The 19,876-nt window shown below is 43.8% G+C and overlaps 1 protein-coding gene across 2 annotated transcripts in view; it reads right to left on the bottom strand.

The window, feature by feature from the left end:
* Positions 1-19,876, bottom strand: part of RNASEH2C (ribonuclease H2 subunit C) — a 149,684-nt gene that overhangs the window by 90,212 nt on the left and 39,596 nt on the right. The window contains exon 2 of one of the 2 annotated variants that reach the window (XM_069644819.1): positions 5,807-5,903. The exons of the other annotated variant lie outside the window; for it this stretch is intronic. The gene's annotated coding sequence lies outside the window, so the exon portion shown is untranslated. The remainder of the gene's footprint in view (positions 1-5,806; positions 5,904-19,876) is intronic. 2 annotated transcript variants of the gene reach the window in all.

Below are 19,876 nucleotides of genomic sequence, written 5' to 3'. Positions count from 1 at the left end.
ACACAATCCTTGTGGCACTCCGCAAGAGACTGGGGCAACGGTGCTACTGCGGTAGGTGCAAATACCCTCATAGTTCTGTCAGAAAGGAAGGACTGTATCCAGTGTACAGCTTTGGTTGAGAAGTGGGCAGTTGAAGCAAGATGTTTGCAGAGAATATTGTAGTTAACTAGATCAAAGGCTGCGGACAGGTCTAGTAAGAGCAGAAGTGCTAAATTGCCATTGCCTTTGATCTCGTCCATTTGAATTTACAGATCCAAAAGGGCAGATTCAGTCCCATGTCCTGGCCGGAAGCCAGATTGCCGAAGGCCTAGGAGGTTGTTGGTTTCTAAGTGGTTTTGAATTTGCAGATAGGCTGCCCGGTCCAATATTTTGAGAAGGAAAGGTACGGTTATAGGGCAGTAGTTGGTATAGATGTTGAGATCTAAAGTAGGTTTCTTGAGCAATGGGAGGACCCACACATCTTTGAGGTTGGAAGGGGCAGTCCTCGTTTCAAATGAGGCACTGATTTGTGATGTGATGAAGGGGGTAAGTTCAGTCGCACAGTCTTTAATGAAGGAGGCTTGGCAAATGTCACCTTGGCACCTAGAGGGTTTGAGGCTTGTGATATTTTTCCATACTTCTGAGGTTGAAACAGGGGTGAATTCAAACTGTATATTAGGGATCTGGGGGCGGGTGTAGGAGAATGAATGGTTTGGCGAGGGGTTAAGTTCAGCTTTTTTTTTATTGTAATAGAGTAATTGTATCAAGCAGGACTTTTAACACCAGGGCCTGTCTTTGAGATCGCTATATTGTGTTGGCACTGGTGATTCCAGTTATAGTATTGAGAAGAGCTCTTTGTTGCCGGAGTTGGCTTTAGAGTTTCTCTCATTGTATGAGAAACTTTAGGTTGGAGGATGGCAAGTATGTAGTTTTTGGAGTTGACTGTAAAGTTTTTTTTTGTTAGCATCCGTAGGGTATTTTTTCAAGTTTGTTTCGGATGTTCTTTTTGTGCTACACAGTGTTTTGAGGTTAGGGGTGTACCAAGAGTTTACGTGGGCTAATGGTCTTGCTTTACGCATGCTCATTGGTGCTACTTTGTCAACGGCAGCTAGGAGGGTTTGGTTGAATATTTCTACCATACTAGATGGGTCATTGCTGGAGTTATGCATGTATTTGCTTGATGGGGGTGCATCAGTGGTAGCATATTCTCCGCTGTGATGTTACGTATGTTTTTAGAAAGAGCGGCAGGCGCTTGTGTGGAGGTAGCGTCTAAGGGGAGGATCTTAGGGATAGTAAAGGAGATGACGTCATGGTCTGACCATGGGTATGAAGTGTTAGATAGGATTTTGGTGTTTCAGTTGAGATGGTTACGTGAGCAATGACTTAAAAAAGGTGAGGTGTCGAGGTCAACTTTGGTTAGTCTGGTCAGTTCTCAAAAGATGTAAATTGCTGTGTTTGTCTTGCAAGAAAATAATAACACTGCCACGATTTGTCAAACAAAACTATGTGCGAGCTTGGTTTCTCTGGCAATCCTGGTCCGAGTCGCACAACATGGGAGCACAGATGACTTGCGAACCGCTTACTCTTGAACACCCCGAGTGGTAAGGAGTTGGGTAATCTGTAGGCTGACTGCAGGTTGTACGCCTACATAGCTGATCGGGGGAGCCGAGAGTTTTCAAAATGAGCAAACAGGTCACAGACTTCTTTCAGGGTTATGCTAATATGTATTTCCAATTGTGGGTCTTGTAATCGTGGTAAACAAGTTAATTAGCATGCTATTGATTTTATTATATATGTTCTGGACTGATAAAGGTCTAGCAATCTTCTGGCACTCTGTTTTTGTCTGGTAACTGTACTGTCTGGTAAAGGCTACAGGGACCCTCTGGTAAACTATTCTGGTATTTAGAGTTAACAAATGGGTCAGAGGGGTGTGTGTACAGAGGCAGTGCCCCAAACCCTTTCATTACCACTCAGCGATATCTCAGTTTTCAATTTCCTTCCTTCTCAGGATCGCATAGAAAGTGGAGTCGTATTATGAGCGGAACCGTGGAAAGTGACTTTTTAAATGCGTGGCGCTCAAAAAGAGGGCCAGTCATAGTAGCTATTTGTACCACTCAGGGTAAACCTGCTCAAGATAGGTTTAGCACGGTTCCAAGTGCTTTCATAGCCTTAAAGTCTGCACTTGGTTCATGCAGTTTTGGTCAGTTTGGTCATTATGAATTTGACACTGTTTTGTTAAGTGGAGTCCCCTGTAACCCACGCATCCCCAAATATACATCTATATACATATAAAATTGGTCGTATTCAACCAAAACTGCAGAAGTCTTTCAAAGTATTAAGGTTTAGTAGGAATACGGTTCACTGGCTTTTCTGCCCATGTGATGGCATAAACTGGTTATATCTGGTAAGAACAATGGACTACTTATACAGCAAGGTTTTCATCACAATGGGATGGGTATTAAGAATTGAGATATAAAGATTGAGGCTTTCACAATGAGGCAAAAAAACCAAAATAAATTATAGCGATGGTACTGGTATCTGCTCACAAGGGCTACAAGCAACGAAGGTAGCGGACCAGAGCTGTTGTGTGTTGTGAAACGCTCCGTTTATACTTGTCCAGGAAAGAGGCTTCCTGCCGTTTCCATGGCGACACGTCAGTAGCTGAGGCGCAGAGAATGTTGACACAAGGCGTGCTTTGGCATTGTGAAATGGGCGGTACGCGTCTAGTCATGTCAGGATCAGGGACGGGGGATATGATTTAGTGCTGCAAACGCAGGTCACCCAGGGCGATGCGGAAAGTGATTAGATTATCACAAAATGGCCACGCCCTGCTCTCTGATTTTGCTTGTGTTCAAGAGACGAAAACTCGGGCAAGGTGCATAGGAAATGTTTGTACGATCGATCGATTTATGGTTAAAACCACATGGCCGACCCATAGGGAAATAATATTTTCTGCCCGAACCATTCCTTTAAGCGGATTAAAAATTAAGGATTTACAATAAGGATCAAGTATTCAAGATTCTGTAGTGGAACTGAAGATTCATGAGGACTCAACCTTTTAAAAACAAGCTTCGATTGAACGGACTGAAGATTTACGATGATTGAGCAATTTACAAATAAAAATGTAACTGAATTCGTTTTCATGAAATGCGTGCGACTTTCCACACAATTAGATCATTAAAAGTATACATTATAAATCACAGCAGGTCTTTCTAGTGGATTGTATGTTGCATTCAAACATTAAAAATTAATTATCATATAGTTGCACACATGTAGAATTTGAATCCTGCTACTCATAATTCCTTGGTATCAATGGGAGGGGTGGCTACGGCCTTCACCAGTAAGCCCTCGACAGTTGTCTTGTGACCCGGTGAACAAAGTTACTATCGAGAAGGGACTAAATACGAATCAAAGGAGTTATTGTGTTGGCAGTACACGAGATGCTCCTACTGAAAAGCCTAGTGACGGTTTTGAAGTGTTCCTAGGTTCTGATTCGGTCAGGTGACCAATGACCTATAAAAGGTGAAGGGTATGAAAGGTGGAGTAGGTTAGTGCAGTCAGTTCCTGATAGACGTAGGTTGCTGTGGGTCTTGCAAGAGAACAATAAAGCTGTCTGTCAACCACAGAAATTGATGTATGAGCTTAGTTTCTCCGACAGATGATACAACCCTGAACTTCCACCATGGTGGAAACAGTCCAGGTGCTTCATAAGCCATGCTAAACAGTTGAAAGCTTCAACCCAACTTGCCCCTGACAAAAGGTGATAAACAGTTTCTCAAACTGTCAAGTACCCACCGTCCGATCCAGGAACAATCGCACCAGACACCCAACATCCAAGGGGTGGGCAAAAGGATAATCAGAGCTTCCAGGGAACTCAGAGTTGGGAGGACTAGATCCTCATGACGATGAAAGTGATCGATGACGGTGGCCCTGAAAAGGAGACTGTTGAAGCAAACAATTTTCAGGAATGTACCCAAGGTTAGTCTCAGAGGAAATGAAAAGCTCCTATGCACTGAAAGCATATAAAAAAGAAATATCAGCCAGCATGCCGACCTTCCTGAAAATGGACCCAAAACATTATTTGCGACCATAAGAAACTTTGTCTCTCCCAAAATTGCTATCCCCACTCTGCCTATGTCACTAATCTGGCAAATTAATTCAATGCTTTTTTTCTGGATAAAATTAATTTCATCCGGACAAAAATGGACTCCCAGCCAGTTGACCAACAGGCCACCACACCAAACATGGAGATACCATCCGTAGCAGAATCAACTCTTGCCTCGGTTTGCATTCTCTCCTGTTAATCTAGAGACAGTTTCTGATCTTATTGGTAAACTCAAGTGGACCAATTTCAGCTACAACCCTATCCCAGCATACCTGCCCAGACAACACATGTCAGCAATGAGTGGGACTATTCTATCTGTGGTAAACGCCTCACTAGCCCAGGGATCTGTGCCAGTAGACCCAAATAAATCCTACCTCAGGCCACCATAAAAAATAAAAAAAGTTAGACCATAAAGCGCTCTGAAATTACCGGCTAATTGCAGGTCTTTTATGGCCTGCAAAGATTCGATAAAATTCTAACAATGCAAAGAGCGTCTTAGAAAAGTACGATTTTCTGGATGTGTACCAATCAGAATTCAGGCCAAGACAGTACTGAGATATCGCTCATTTCTGTCTGGGACAATATTTTGAGGGCCGACTCGAGCATGACATTAGCATGCTGATCATGCTCGACATTAGCATGCTGGTCATGCTCAACCTGTTAGCCTTCGACACGGTCGACTTTGACATCCTTATTTCCAGACGCTCTTCGGTGGCTTCAGTGTCTGGTGACTCCCTGAAATGGTTAACCTCCTTAACTGATCAATACCAGCAAGTTAAGCTGGGTTCGCACTCGTCTGACTCCTTACCAGCCCATTGTGGTGTGCCCCAGGGTTCTTCTTTGTCCCCACTATTATTTAACGTTTATATGCGTCCGTTGTTAAGCATTTATTTTCTCTCAATTTGATCTGCAATATCATTCCTATGCTGATGACACACAAATCTACGTCTGGCTAAAACAACCAGTGTAATTAATTGACACTGGTCGTGATCTTGTGAAGGCAAAATAAAACAATTGGATGCTGGAAAAAAACTTCAGTTAAATCCTTCAAGAACAGAAGTTATTGTATTCGGCTCAAAGAAGAAACTTGCTAACAGTATGCAAGCCGTTTCACGCCCAACACTTTTTGAAGTGCCAACAAAGTTCGCACTCAAGGTAAAGAACCTTGGCTGCATTTGGCAGTCAAATCTGAACTGCAAACTGCAGGTCAAACTGTTAAATCGGTCTACTTTCAACTTAATTGTTGAAGCCTCTGCTACCTCTTATTGCAGAGTGACTGTCAAGCGGTAGTTGGAGCACTAAGTAACGCGAAGTTAGATTATTGCAAAGCCCTGTATATGGCATTAAAAAAAACAAATACAGACTACAATTTGCCCAGGAATTTTGCAGACTCTTTTTTCTTTGCTCAGGAAATCGTCTGTTTCCCAGTTTCGCAGGAGTCTCCACTGGCTCCCAGTGCATCAAAGAGTACTGTTTAAGACCCTCTGCATGGTTTTTAAATGCATTCATGGCCTGGGTCCCACCTATATTTCTTCAAAGATAGCAGTCCATCATCAAAATCGGTCACTTCAATCTCTGGGACAGGATCCCTTTGTGGTTCCACCATCAAGGTCCGTCTCCTGGGGAGAAAGGTTTCTCCTCTATAGGCCTGCAAACCTCGAAAAGGTTGCCAACTGAAAAATCAATTCTCTCAATATCTTTTCTTAAAGTATTAAAACATACCTTTTTGAAGAACACCTCTGATGTGTTTCAGCACCCTGTTCAGCTACTTTTATCATCTGTGCCTAGAAACACTCTGCATTGTTCCACGTGATATAAGCTGTACAAGTAAAAAAAAATCAAGTCAGATTGCCCAGCCTGTGGGCAGAAGCCATGGCTACCAGAAAGAAACATTAGTAAGACACAAGGCGAGGTAGGTCCCCCAAGGGCTTGAAAGGAGAAGACAAAGCCTTCAAGACCAGAGAAACATCCTAAGTGGGGAAGGGAGCCCGAACCCTGGGGTGCCCCTAAGGAAATGGCATGCTAACTCTTCAATGTGCGTAATAAGCCAAAAATAAATGCACTTATTGCCCCAAGGTGAGCTCTCAGGGTGAAGGGACAGGCTCTTTCTGGATGCGCTCCAACATCTTGACTGGTTAGCAAGTAATGGGGTGTGGGGGGTGGAGGGGTGTGAAGATGAATCCTAAAGCACCAAGTGAGAAATGACCACCAATGCCTAGCATAGGCCTTTAGCAGGGTTCTAAATTAGGAGTCAGGTAGCAGGAGATAAGACCAGCTCCTAGGTGCCAGAAATCACCTAGTAGGTTGGAGCTGCAGCTGGGGAACCTGAAGCAAGTACCCAGCGCACCACAAATCTAACCTCCACAGGAGATACACCCTTTAACTTTTTGCCCATTATGTGTGATCCATTATGTTTTAACAGATACTAGATATGTCCTAATTGTTCTTTAAATCACATTATAAAATACTAAAAGTTGACCTAACATATGCAGGCACCAGTTGGCCCAAGGAGCCAAAAGTAGCTTCTGGCCACAGTTCGTTTCAAGCTAGAAGCAGGAGGCTCCCAACAATTCTGAACCCTGCTTAAGGGTGGATGGCCACCTGAACCCTTGAATAGCCAGTGCCAGACCTTCAGAGAGACCTTCCCTCTCCAACCCTAACCTTTCAGCAACCAACCTGACAACTGGAGACAATGCAGAATGGCAGCTAGACCGGACCTTGGAGGGCCTGGGACTCAAATGGAAAAATAGGAGGGTGCCGCTCTGCCAGAGGGAGCCATTAGAATCACACAAGCCAGTTCCCTCCCTATTCGGAGCAAACCCTCTGGATAAAAGGAAACCGGGGAAAAGCAAAGAGGGAGGCTGACGGCCAAGGGGCAAGAGGGTGCCCATGCTGGTCATTAAGGAATATCGGTACCTTGACATTAAGTTTGGGAGAAGAAAATCCAGGCTGCAGGCAAACAGTTCCAACTCTGGGGCAATGTTCCCTCTAACTTTTTTGGGCTGTGCTCGCCAAAGTATAGTTGTGTGGGGGCTGTTTTGCAGTCATGTGCGCAACTGAGTGATGCCTGGGGCCCCACCAGTGAGCAACTGCTTAGTGATCCGATTCCACAGTGTGCAAGCGAGGAATGCGAATTGGCGGCACAACAAGCTCTACTTCAAGGGACATTTGGGTGCTCTATTCTCCTCCTAAGACTTTAGCTCATCTCAAATTGTGTCCTTTTACATTTCTAAACATTAGCAAGAGCTTTTGTTTTATGATGGATTGGTACAAGAACAGAGTCTGGTTCTTTTAGTGGAACAAAGATTCTGTCTCACAAATTAAGATTAGTAGCTCCTGCATTCTCAGTTCACCAAATGTATGGACTATAAAGGAAACGCGTTCTATTGGTTTAATGAAATAAGCAATACATTAACATGAATAATGACAAAGACTACTTAATAGAAGAGTGGGTATGGATGGACACTGGACATAAAAAGCACTGAATCATGTAATGTCAGATTGTCCTGGAAGTTAACCAGACAGCCTCAAAAGGTCTGCCAAGAAAAGGGTGACTAGACTACTAGTTCAGCATCATAAGAGGACTTTGTGTTGTGCAACCAAATCAGGGTCCCGCAAGAGGCAACACTCCAACAAGGAAGGGTTTAGTATATTATGCTTACCATTTTATTCAACATGAACAATATAAAGATGAAAGAACTTGGGGTGCAGGGGGGGGGGGGGAAAGAGAGCAATAGGGAGAGCTGCAGGCCATAGAGAGCAGCAGCGTGAGGCGGAGTGGAGTGCTGCTGATCTCTATGGCCTGCACCTGAGGGGGCCTTTTATGCCTCCCAGTCTCCCTCAGCTGTGGGTCATTAACCCTATTAATGACGTGCAAATAAGTGCCTCTACATCCCTCTTCTTCGTTCCAGTACTTTGGGCATTGTGGGACTTGAAGTCCCCGATGTTCAACTCACTTCTGTTAATGGGATTACAAAATTAATTTTGATCCTTAATTACCTTTTCTAAAGGATTATAATAAGGATCTAATGAAGGGTTTTGTTTAACAGAAAATGTAATATTCAGAATCTAAAATGTCAATATTTAGTAATTCACTTTTAACCTCCTCCTGCTGATCATCAGCGCCTTCACCTCTACAAATGTGAATGCTTCTAGAAGGGGGGATTATTATTCCTAATAGATGACTGGTTCTAACAGTTTTCACCACCATCAGGATAATTCGCTTTAGGAAAGAAAAGCTTCTTCCGACAACAAGCCATTACATATTCCGGCACCACTGATTCTTCCTCCTCTGAGAACAAATACATCTCTCCTAACAGAATCCTCCTGCTCCCTTGGGGACCTTCTCCTCCCAGGTGATCGGCAGGTAGCAGCTGCCTTCCCCTGGCCATCTGGAAGAGACTTTATGTTGGGTCTTTGTGAGGAGTCAGCACGATTCATCACAATAGGCTATACCACTCTCGCCACTCTGCTCTGCTCTGCGGCATGGACAAATTGACCTTTGAGGAATAGCAGGACCACCTCCCAAAGAGCCATCTTTTGTGGTCTCTGGGCCATGCAGTGACAACCTCACCTGAGGAGGCGGGGGTGTGGTGGGGGGGAATTCTACACAGTGTCCTAGACCCAAGCGTATTTGATTTTCTCTTTCAGGTCTCGTTGAAGCAATGGAGGCGATCCACCCCTTAAAGGAGAGACATGGAGGCCCTGTCTCGAGGAGTCAGAACACTGACTAGACTAGAGAGGGGTTAGACTTGTAGCCTCTTCTACAGAACGGAAAAGGCATGGAGCCTCAAAGGATTGCCTGTACTGGTGCCTGTAAGAAGTTTAGATTTTGAGGGTACAAGCTGGGCAAGGACAGCCTTAATCATTTATTTTATTGTTTAAAGTGTGGACCTTACTTGGATCCGAGTTCCAAAATGTTCTGACCCAGAAAGGGCAGACCCATCAAGATGATATTTTGAGATGACTCTCGGTTCCAAAGTGTAACCCAGTACTGTATTCTGAACACCACCACTGAGGCATCCCCCAATGTAATGGCCATCATGCTGCAGAAGATGGAAACCAGCATGATCTCCTTCTCAATGAGCTCTAATAGTCTTTTCTTGCAGTCCCTGCCCTCCCTTTGAGCAAGTACAAGGGCCTGGAAGTCTTTGGAGGAGACTGGGTGACATAGGGTGACATAGGTGGAATACGTGCCTGTTCTCAGTGTGAAATTGGAAGGCACATGTTCCCTCTTCAGATTGCACACTCTTGTCCACAGGATCTGATGGAGCTACATCATCTGTAGTCACAAAGGTTCCCAGTGGAACGGGGGCAGGAAAAATCTCTGGGAATGTTTGACTTAACCTCTGAAGCGATAAGAGTTTGGACCAACCCCTAGGCATGCAAGACTTCCCTGCGACCTTCCATTCCCTTGTGATCACATCTTGGATACTCCAACACCAATGCCAGGTATATGCAAAAGGAGAGCGAGGAAATCCTGGATGATCTACGAGAAATGGAAATTAGGAGCTAGAAAACACTCCTAACTGATTGGAAGCAATGGAGAGTTACTCTATAACCCCTTTCCTCCATCTTGGAATAATTAGACATAGGAGGTTTGGGTTCTTCCAGGTAACAACCGCCATCTTAAATTCCTAAGCAGGTAGTAATGGCAGAACATCGCTTGGTTATTGTGGTACCAGCTCTTTGAAAGCTTATCAAAAACCTTCTTCCCTTGATTACTGACATTCCTTAAAGTTACCCAACTCTGCCATGCGCCCCCGGTCTGATATTTCCCTTTTCCCACTTGCCTGACACTCCTATCTGTACCCTCTGTGATTCCGTTCTGTTAGGCAGAAACCTGTGCAGTTCCCTCTGGGACCACTGCAAAAGATTTAAGACTACAGGTGTTTGGCAGTAAACCCACTTGGTAGCAGTCTGTACCACACAGATTCACTTGGTAGCTGTGGCTGAGTTAGGCAGTATACAGAGTATTCACAATAGGTCAAGAGACCACAATAGAACAAGTAAACACTGACCAGGGCTTGGTGTAAAAGAGATAATTATTTATTTAAAAAACACCTCTAGAAAAACACAGGCACTAATAGTAAGTAATTCAAAAACACAGTCACTAAAAGATATACACTCCCTTAAAAGAATATTAGACAAGTCTTAAGTAAAGCCCCACTTATTTTCAGACAGCGGTGAGCGCTTAACATAGATGGCACTCTAATAATTCGTTTTAAAAAGGGAGAGAAAAGCAGAGAATAAATTGAAACAGATCCCAACACTTTTTCACAAACACAACAAGAGGGGAAGGCAAAGTAACACCGTGAATTCAGAGTCAGTAGGCCGGATCCGTTTTAAGAGGATCGAAACGAAATGTGTCCAAGGTCACACGGTTGCAGTGCTCAAGAGTCTTGTAATGGTTCAAAAAGGAGTTGGACCAAAGAAAGGGACCAGTTAGAGGGTCAAGGCGGCCAGCCCAGTCCAGAAGGTTAAGGGGTTATTATTACCTTTTAGCAATCTTTAGAAAGGGAGGCCTGGCGGACACGGTACCTTAAAGTGGTGAGAACACTCAAGCGGGGGCAGTTGTTCCTGCCAGCGGATACCAGTCGGTGCTTCGTCCGGGGGAAGAGAGGATCTCGTCGTGGAGGAAGACAGGATTCCGTTGCACTGCCAGGGAAGAAACCAGTCGCAGAGTTTCTCAGGTACAAGGAGCGGTCCGTTGATTCGCGGTTCAGTGGTGAGTGGCTATTCGGCCACCGGGGTGCTTGGCACGGACAGTTCGACCACAAACCGGTCTGGGGTGCGAAGAAAGAAGGTAAAACTGGTTGTGCCCACCAGTCAGGGGAAGGAGCCTCTCCAGCCGGGAGATCTTCTCTGTCTTCGGGAAGTGACGAGTCGGTTCCGCAGGGCTCCACCAGTGGTGTTGGGTTAGGTCGGCTCAGCTTCTCCCTCGTTGGATTCTCAGGTCCTGTGGCGACTTCTGAAGTTCCAGTCCCCAAAGCCCTGCTTTTATGCAGCATACCCCCATTCACTCAGCCTAGCTGTCAATCAAACATGCTAAGTGGTGAGCACAAGAGTGCGACTTGAGTTACCAAGGTAACTCAGTCCAGGGTGCCTAAACCCCCTCCCACACACCCTGTGGTACCCAGACAGAGTGGCACCACTTTTGGAGGCTTCTGTGGAGAAGCCCGCCAAAAAGTGGAACAAAGGGCTCGACTTGGGTTGGAGTCACAGAAGAGAACACAAACGCCATTTTAGAATAGAGTCCTGGCAAAAAATACCAACCAGCGAATTAATATTAAATAAATAAACCAGCGGTATGTTCGAGGCTATGAGAATTAAATAATTAAAGTTGGTAGCCTCGAACAATGGGAAAATCCCATAGGAAAATATTTGCGGCCGAATATAAAAAGTAGTTTTCACTGCCACCAGTCAAAACTCGATCAGGGGGGACGGAGACGTGCCCCCTCGACTAACAGACCCCGGGGCAATCGAATTGCCCCGACCAGTACGTCCACAATATGATGGTTTGTACTGGTTTCTGTTAATAATCTGGGACTAGTAAAGCCAATGGTGACTTTCTATGCCCTGGGAGACAGTAGCCAGTCCCAGGGTATGGAGTCTATGGTGGGGCGTCACTATGACACCCCTGTGTTACTGCACGGAGGGTGCTGTGTAACACATAGGAAAAACACATGAGACCCTATGGAGTAAAGGAGCCCGTAGCCCATAAAACACATTACCAGTCAAAGGAACACCATAAATCATGTGAGGGGGAGAAAAAGAGTCTCACTCTTGGCAGGAGGAAAAAAACAAACTCCAGAAATCCAGCAAAGCTGCTGGGGGACTCACTAGGTTAGGAAATTCAGCCTAAAGAGAGAATTCTCCCTAACGCGTTCCTCTGTATCCTAGTCCATGCTGTCCTACTGTTCGCCACAGTGGATGTCTATGAACCCTTTCTGAGTTCTTTCCAGTCGCTCCTAGAACGTCCGGCCATTGGGTGGGTGATCAGGGGGGGTTGGGGAGGCTGGAGAAGGTGCACACTTGAAATAGGTGTTCACTGCGTCCTTGATGATGCCCCTCAGCTCCATTTTGCAGATTGTGATTGTGTGGACAGGATCCAAGGGACAACAGAGCACTGGAGGAGAAAGCCTTGTGGGAGCAAGATGAACTCTGATAAGGCTGCTGGTTTCTACTGCAAAATCTTTGAATTGAGCCCTCCACAACTACCCAGTAATATCTTGCAGGTTCCACAATCAGTACCCAAAACAAGATAAAAACATTGCGAGTGATATTTGACTCAACCCTTTCCATGTGGCCCCAAATCCACGTTATCCTCAGCTCCACCAAGTATTAGCTTATGTTACTGAAAACAACGGTGTCACCTGCTCTCAGAAATACTTTGTGCCTTAATTGCAAGAGTTACCATATTTTCACAGATTGATTATTGAAATAACCTGTATGCAGCACCCTCTCTCCCACCCCCATTTACTCGAACTTCTTCAAATACTTAAGAACACTGCGGCAAGCATAGTAACCAACACCCCAAGGTATATGCATATATATCCAATGTTCAGAAAACTACGTTAGCAGAGGAAAATGTAGGATTCATTTTAAACTTCCCACTCTTACTCAAAGATCTACATGGAAAATTCCCTTTGAATATTAAAGATCGTCTTAAACAGCACACCTCCATCCACTTTTTAAGAAACACATTCCTAGATTCAAAAAGGCACTCACAGCCTTGGCCGTCCATGCATTGTCTGGTCTCTACACAATAGAATTCTCTGTCAGAATGAATGTGTGGCAACAATGATCTTGTGTTCAGGAAAAGAGTTGAAACTTCCTTATCCTGACTTCCTTTAAATAAACGTGTCGGTCTCAAGAGCTGCAATACATTGGGACATTAGTACAACCATCTGTCACTCAGGCTCGCTGTGCTTTGGCTCTTCCCCTCAACCTTACTCTTGCCCAGATCCAGGTACTCCCATCCTCGCCTACAACAACGACAATGGGCTTACCCACATTGTTCTACTGGAGGCTTGTTCGAATGCACCAACAAGGCAGGGCATCTTATGAGGCTAAAGTCTAGGTTAGATCTCTAGTCAAGTGCTTAGAAGCTGGAGGATTACAGCATGAATAACTATATAAATCACCAATAATACTCCAAGTTGTGCGACCAGGCACAGAGCGGCAATAAAAAGGTTATTTGGGGTTCCATATTTACATCAGTAACAAAGCTACTGACCCTGTGGTCGTCTGTCTGAAGATCACAACAAAAAGTGGAGCCTTTGTACCCTCGCCAAAGCAGGTTAGGGCCCACCCTAACCAGGAAGGTGTTTTGATCAAGGAAGCCAGCCATCCTTGGGCGTTGGCCTGCGTTTCACATACAGGCTGTCCAGGACAGCAGAAAGTCCAGACTTTGCTGCTTTCACTGCAAATTCAGTTAAACACGTGAAGGCTTTTACTGTGATCGCCTATTCAGAAAGGGTAAAATAATGATATCATCCTATTTTTGCATTATCTGTTTCTAAAACGATTTATAAGTCAGGTTAGTGTCTAATGTAATTTCTGTACTTTAAAATACATTTCTGTAAAACTATTATCTTATCTTTTGAAACCTAAACCTTAAATACTTATAAGAACTGAGCATGGGAGCAATCGTGCTTGAATCCCCGACTGGGGCTAAATCCTGGTTTAACCACTAACCTGTGTGATCCTGGGCAAATCAATTAATCTTAGTGTGCGGTAACAGCAAACAACGGCAGTCGTTAGAAAAGAAATACTCCTTAACAATGAGGCAGATGTGGTCATTTTCCAATCTCCCAGAGCAGTAAATGAACTGCAAAGAGCACATGTAAAAGATTTAAATAGGTTTTTCTTTTGCATCATTTGCCACTGAAGGGTATTCTCAAAGTTTTGACTAGCTCGGGTTTAGTTCCAGAACAAAAACTTGCATCCTTCCACCTTTCTAAAACAAATGCATATCTGGCAGCATCTGGTCCGACAGTGGCAGATATGCATAAAATTAACATGGGAAAGAAAAAAAAAAAAAGAAAATACAGCCAGCTTTTTGCAACTGGATTCCACAGGAATGTAACTGCACATATTGGTAGTAGGAGGCATTTAGGATCGCACTATAAAGTGCAAAGAATACATTGAAATTCAGGTCGCCCGAATTTCCTTGCATTTGCGCTTTGTGCAAGCAATCAATTTAATTGGTGGAGTACTAACAATCCAGAGTAAGAGAGCCATACTCTGCAATTAGCAAAGGGGAAAAAGACCTTCCAACCAACCAAAAATTAGGTATGAGCCCTACAGATAAGGAGTGTATTGGCCACTTTTACTCCCTAAAAATAGGCAGATACTCCCAAAAACAAAATTAAATTAAAAAAAAATTAAAAAAAAAAAGAAATAGAGGAGAAATACTCCAAGCAAAAAAATAGGAAATGGACACAGTGGACCTTGAGCCTCGGCTTTCACCCACACAGCTCCATGAATGTTTTCGACCAGAGTGCATGTAGTACCAAAAGAAGAATCTACTGATCTTACTGCCTGATTGGAAGAAATACACATGTATCTTTTAAATGTGTATGAGTAACTAGGTGCAAAGGAATACGTATTAAAACATTTCTGTTTTTAAGGTAAACATTTTTTACTCGCTTCTAAAATACTCCCATTAGGAATTGGAATTTGTTTTTACTCCCTAAAAATATCTTTTTACTCACAACTTAAAAAAATAGGGAGTAAAATACTCCCATTTCAAAATCTTATCCGGAGCACTGGTAGGTATGGTATGTTGCCCTCAGTAAAATCTTCGAAGTTAAGTTACACAACTAAATGTCCGCAGAGCAATTAGGATGATCAGGTTTCACGTTCAGCTGTACACCAATCTGCTCATGTGTCCTTCAACATGTTTCAGTGGGGCTTGTGAGACTTCATCAGTACCTTTTCTCTTTAAGCACCGTTGTTTAGCCATAGATCATAGGTATCCACAGTATTGCTTGTCTTTCTGATCCGCCTTTCCTTCAAAGCCTGCTAACTTATATAATAAAACAGGACGAAAATCAATCTGCGATTGATGGAGGTCTTTGAGAGATAACTGCATTATGCTGACAGAAACAGCTCAAGACTTGGCTTTTCAACCAACCACTTGAAACGTCTGCTAACTACAGACAAGCATTTTTCTAAACTCTTGACACTACCAGCTGTGGGAACCAAGCTGACACATGGAAAACTCATCTGCGTGGCACTGGTCCACACCTTTAATATGAGTGAAATCTACCACCAAGATGCAGGAAGTAACAACACCCTTACCCCCGCTCTCCACCCACTTACCCCCAACTAACTCACTACTAAAATCTTGCATCCTCTTACACCTACCACACTCTTACACATGACCACTTAGGTCCAGTGTACTTAACAGATTCAGACCCTATCTATCTTCTATCAACAACCATGCTGTTAATGTTTCCACTTCACAATTCGGGGACTGCCCATTAGGCTAACCTGACCTTTCTGTACCAACCACAGAGATGTTCACATCGACACACAGCTAACGGGTACATCTGACCGGAATTATATGATAGTTTATTTATATAGCGCCTATACACAATATGTTTCAAAGCGCTTCAAGGCAAGTGTGGCAACAAGGGAAATTGCAATGATTTTCTTACAGGCAATGAACAGTAAGGATGTGAAATTAACTATCGTACTCAGCCTGACGACATTTCAGACAGTGCAAGAGAAGACATGGATAAGGAAGGGGGGGGGGAGGAGAGTGGGAAGGAAATGGAAACAGACAGGCGACTACCGTACTAGGCCAGACGACATTTCTGGTAGAGCCGGAGAAAAACAAAAAGGTGAGTGAGAGGGGTGCAGAAAGGGATGGGAGGAACAAAACAAGCGACTATCGGACTAGGACTGATGACATTTCAGATAGAGCTGGGGTAGGTGGGTGCATGGATCTGCCTTCCTGATATCTCACTAACACACCCTGCCCTCCTTTCTTAGAGTCATACACCGCAAGGCAAACATTGCCAGAAGGGCACTATATGCAAGCACTTTACATTACAGAATCAAATGCCTTAAAGATTCACTATTATACTGAGCTTTTAGTTGGAATCACTGATTGTAATGTTTCAGTGTGACAGGGTCCCAAAGAATAACACTGGGAAAGAGTGAAAATGTGATTACCCTGGTCTAAAAGGATGACTTTAGAGACCATGCTTTGCCATCCCAGTCAAAAGCAGATACCCAGCACCCTCACAATCCCCAATGTGGCTACGGTAAAAGCTCGAGAATATGTTGGGCCAACGTGGAAGCAGATGCGTAAACAAAGCATGCACCCCCTGCATGAAAACCCTTTTCCATACCAGTCAAAAGCAGTAACCCAGTACCCCCCCAATCAATACATTATTTGTCAGTATTCACATGTATTCATACACAAAGTATTCATGTTTGCTTTGCGCATAAACCAACAATCAATTCAACAATCAACAACCATAACCAAAAAGACCTCTAGGATTAGAAAAACAAAAAAGACATAGGATCCAAAAAAGAAAGCAGCACTAAGCAAACTGAACCATAAAGTCCCATCAACCAGAGGTTACAACTACCTACAACCTACCAAATACAAGCAGCAACAAGACTAGGAAAAACACGAATAAAAAAAAAAAAAAAAAGAGGATGCACACTCAAAGGAACACAACCCACACATCATGCCTTGCCACAAGAAAGACAAAGAAGCCAGAACAGACAACAGAAATAATAAGAAAACCCAAACCACTTGGGGAGGCACCAATCAGCATGATCCCACAACCCCAAAAAAAACTTGACAAACATCCCAGATGGCCCAAGGAGACATACAAATAACAGAGCAAAGACATGCTACATTGCTCGCTACCTGTCCACATACAACAACATGGTAAACAAAAATGGCACACAACAGTGAACTGACAGCCAACAAGCATCACAAATACAAACCCAACCAGGACACCAAATGGAACACAACTAATAAACCATCCCAACCCGTTCTCCATCATGGACAATGCAGCAAACAGAACAAGGGACAAGTTGGAATCCATCACATTTAGACCCCCTACATCACCAAGACTGAACAACAGAAGTTTAGCTACCCTATTGACCACCTGGAACAAACCAGAACCAACCAATCCCGCCATAAACCAAGACCAACAAAGAACCACCCCACCCAACAGACTCATTTGGGGAAACCCCACCTGGAATGGAAACCCAACCAGCACCACACTGGTCAGAACAAACAATACTAACAACAAACCGAAAGGGAAATCAAGCCAACTACACTGCAGCCTGCTCAACGTTACATCCATGGCAAAATAATCAAATCCATTAGCTCCTAAGCAAAGGAGGCACAGATGTGCTCTTCCTTACAGATCTTCCTCACAGAAACCTGGCTATCAGATAATTATAGATCCATTGCGAACGAAGCAATACCTGACAATTATAAATACACACCAACAGAAAACCAAAGAGGAGGCGGAATCGCAATTATACACAAAGAACACGCACAAGCATCTCGAATCACCACAACAAACGTGGAAAACTATGAATCCCTCCTCATCAAGGTAGACCTCAACGACCAAACCAACATAGTATTCCTCGTGATCTACATATCACCTTCTTACAACCCAAACTTTGCAACAAAACTAGCAGACGAGGCCGCCATGCTATCAACCGACCATGACAACCTAGTCATACAGGGAGATTTCAACATATGTTTAAAAAAGAAAACAAGTAAAAAGCAGACTGACTCTGCGCACTCCTGGAAACCTTGCAGATCAAGCAAATAGTAAATGGATCCACCCACGACGCGGGACACACCCTAGATGCAATTTTCTGCAGCGACAAACAATGCGCATCCACGCCACCTGCACCAATCGTGTGGAGTGACCACTACTTGATGCCATTCTGCATCACACCAAACTCGCCTACCGACCGGGAAGGAAATACTCCACACCAGCAAAAAAAGAAACTGGAAGAACTTGGACCTAGAGGCCCTAACAAGCCTCCTAGACGCAACCGTCCCAAGCAAAATAGATCCAACCAATACAAACCTAGATACAACAGAAGATACACTCAACAATTGGATCACCAAGGCCCTTGACCAATTAGCACCAGTTAAAACATTCAAAGCAACAGCAAAAAAACTGGCAGCAAAATGGTTCAAAGAACTAAGAAAACTGCAAAATGAAAACAAAAAATGGAGAGGACAATACACCAGACAAGACAAAATAAAATACCAAAAACAACTCAAACTGTACAAAGCAACAGTCTTCAAAGCAAAAAAACTACTATGCCAGAAGAAAACAATCAGCAAACAATCCACAGAAAGAACTCTTCAAAATCAAAGATGAAAAACCCTCTTCCTGCAAAAATTCCATCATCCCTACACAAACACTTTTTAATAAAGTCACTAACCATCTGACAGCAAAAATAGACAATACAGGAGACAATCAACCTAGCCGGGGCAAATACAACTGAGAGCACTGGACCACAGACACCAGACGAAACACAGATTACAGAAAATCTGCCTAGAACCAATCACAGAGGAATCTTTCGCCACACTGATTAAGCACACCAACCTTGCAGGATCTCCAAGGGACCCCTGCCCCCCGGACGTCTTCATAGAAATCCTCAACCACAGAACCCCAGCAACACACTTCCCGAACCTAATAAATCTATCACACAAAAGACGAATAGTACCACCCTCCTTCAAATCAGCATACATCAAACCACTGATTAAAAAAAGGTAAGAAAGCGCAGACGACCCAAGCAACTACAGACCAATATCAAACCTACCCTACCCAGCGAAGATCCTGGAGAACCACGTCTACAAAATCCATCTTAAAAATATTGAAACAAACTGAATACTTGACCAAGCACAAGTTGACTTCTGACCGATGAGGAACAGAATCAGCACTTATATTGATCTGGGACAACCTGAAAATAAACACAGAAGACGACACCCAATCGGCCTTCCTTCTATTGAACATATCATCGGCTTTTGACACAAAGACAGCCACGCAACACTAATAAAAAGATTGATGGAATGTAGCATACAGGAATCCGCACCAAAGTGGCTTAGCTCATTCATAACAAACCAAACCGAAAGAACCAACCTACCACAGTTCATGTCCAAAACCAACAATATATACTACAGAGTCCCAAAGGGTTCCAGCCTCGCCCCTCTACATGTGCCCACTGATGAAAATCATTTGATTCCAAGGACTTACTGCCTACAACTACGCAGACAACTGATTGTTTTCACAAACAGAACACAAACAAAATAAAAACCTCAACAACTGCCTCACAGACATAAAACTGGGTGACAATGAACAACCTCAACTGAACCCAGCAAAAACAGAAATCATGCTCTCACCTGCAGGATTTGACTGAGGGAACCCACAACTGGACTGGCCAATCAGCATGGGAACGCAACAACAGAGTACTAATGTAGTAAACAACCTAGGAATACTCATGGGCAATGGACTATTACGGTCAACGCAATCGCCAAATAAAGCTTCCTCCTCCTATAAATTCTCAGAGGATTACTCACTACCTCTCCTTCCCCCACATAACCCTCACAATCATATCCCCGATACTCACAAGAATTGACTACACAAACATCCTCTGCCTAGGAATGCCAAGAAGTCTAGCCAAGAAACCCCAAAGTGTGCAAAATACAGCAGTCAGGATCCTTCTAAGACTAAACAGAAGGGAACATGTCACTCCAGCACTGGAAACCCTACACTGGGTACCAGT

The sequence above is a fragment of the Ambystoma mexicanum genome, chromosome 2p, assembly GCF_040938575.1.
Source record: "Ambystoma mexicanum isolate Mex_15411 chromosome 2p, UKY_AmexF1_1, whole genome shotgun sequence".
Classification (NCBI taxonomy): Eukaryota; Metazoa; Chordata; class Amphibia; order Caudata; family Ambystomatidae; genus Ambystoma; species Ambystoma mexicanum.
The sequence above is the reverse complement of the archived record's forward strand: the minus strand, read 5'-3'. Positions and strand labels throughout refer to the sequence as shown.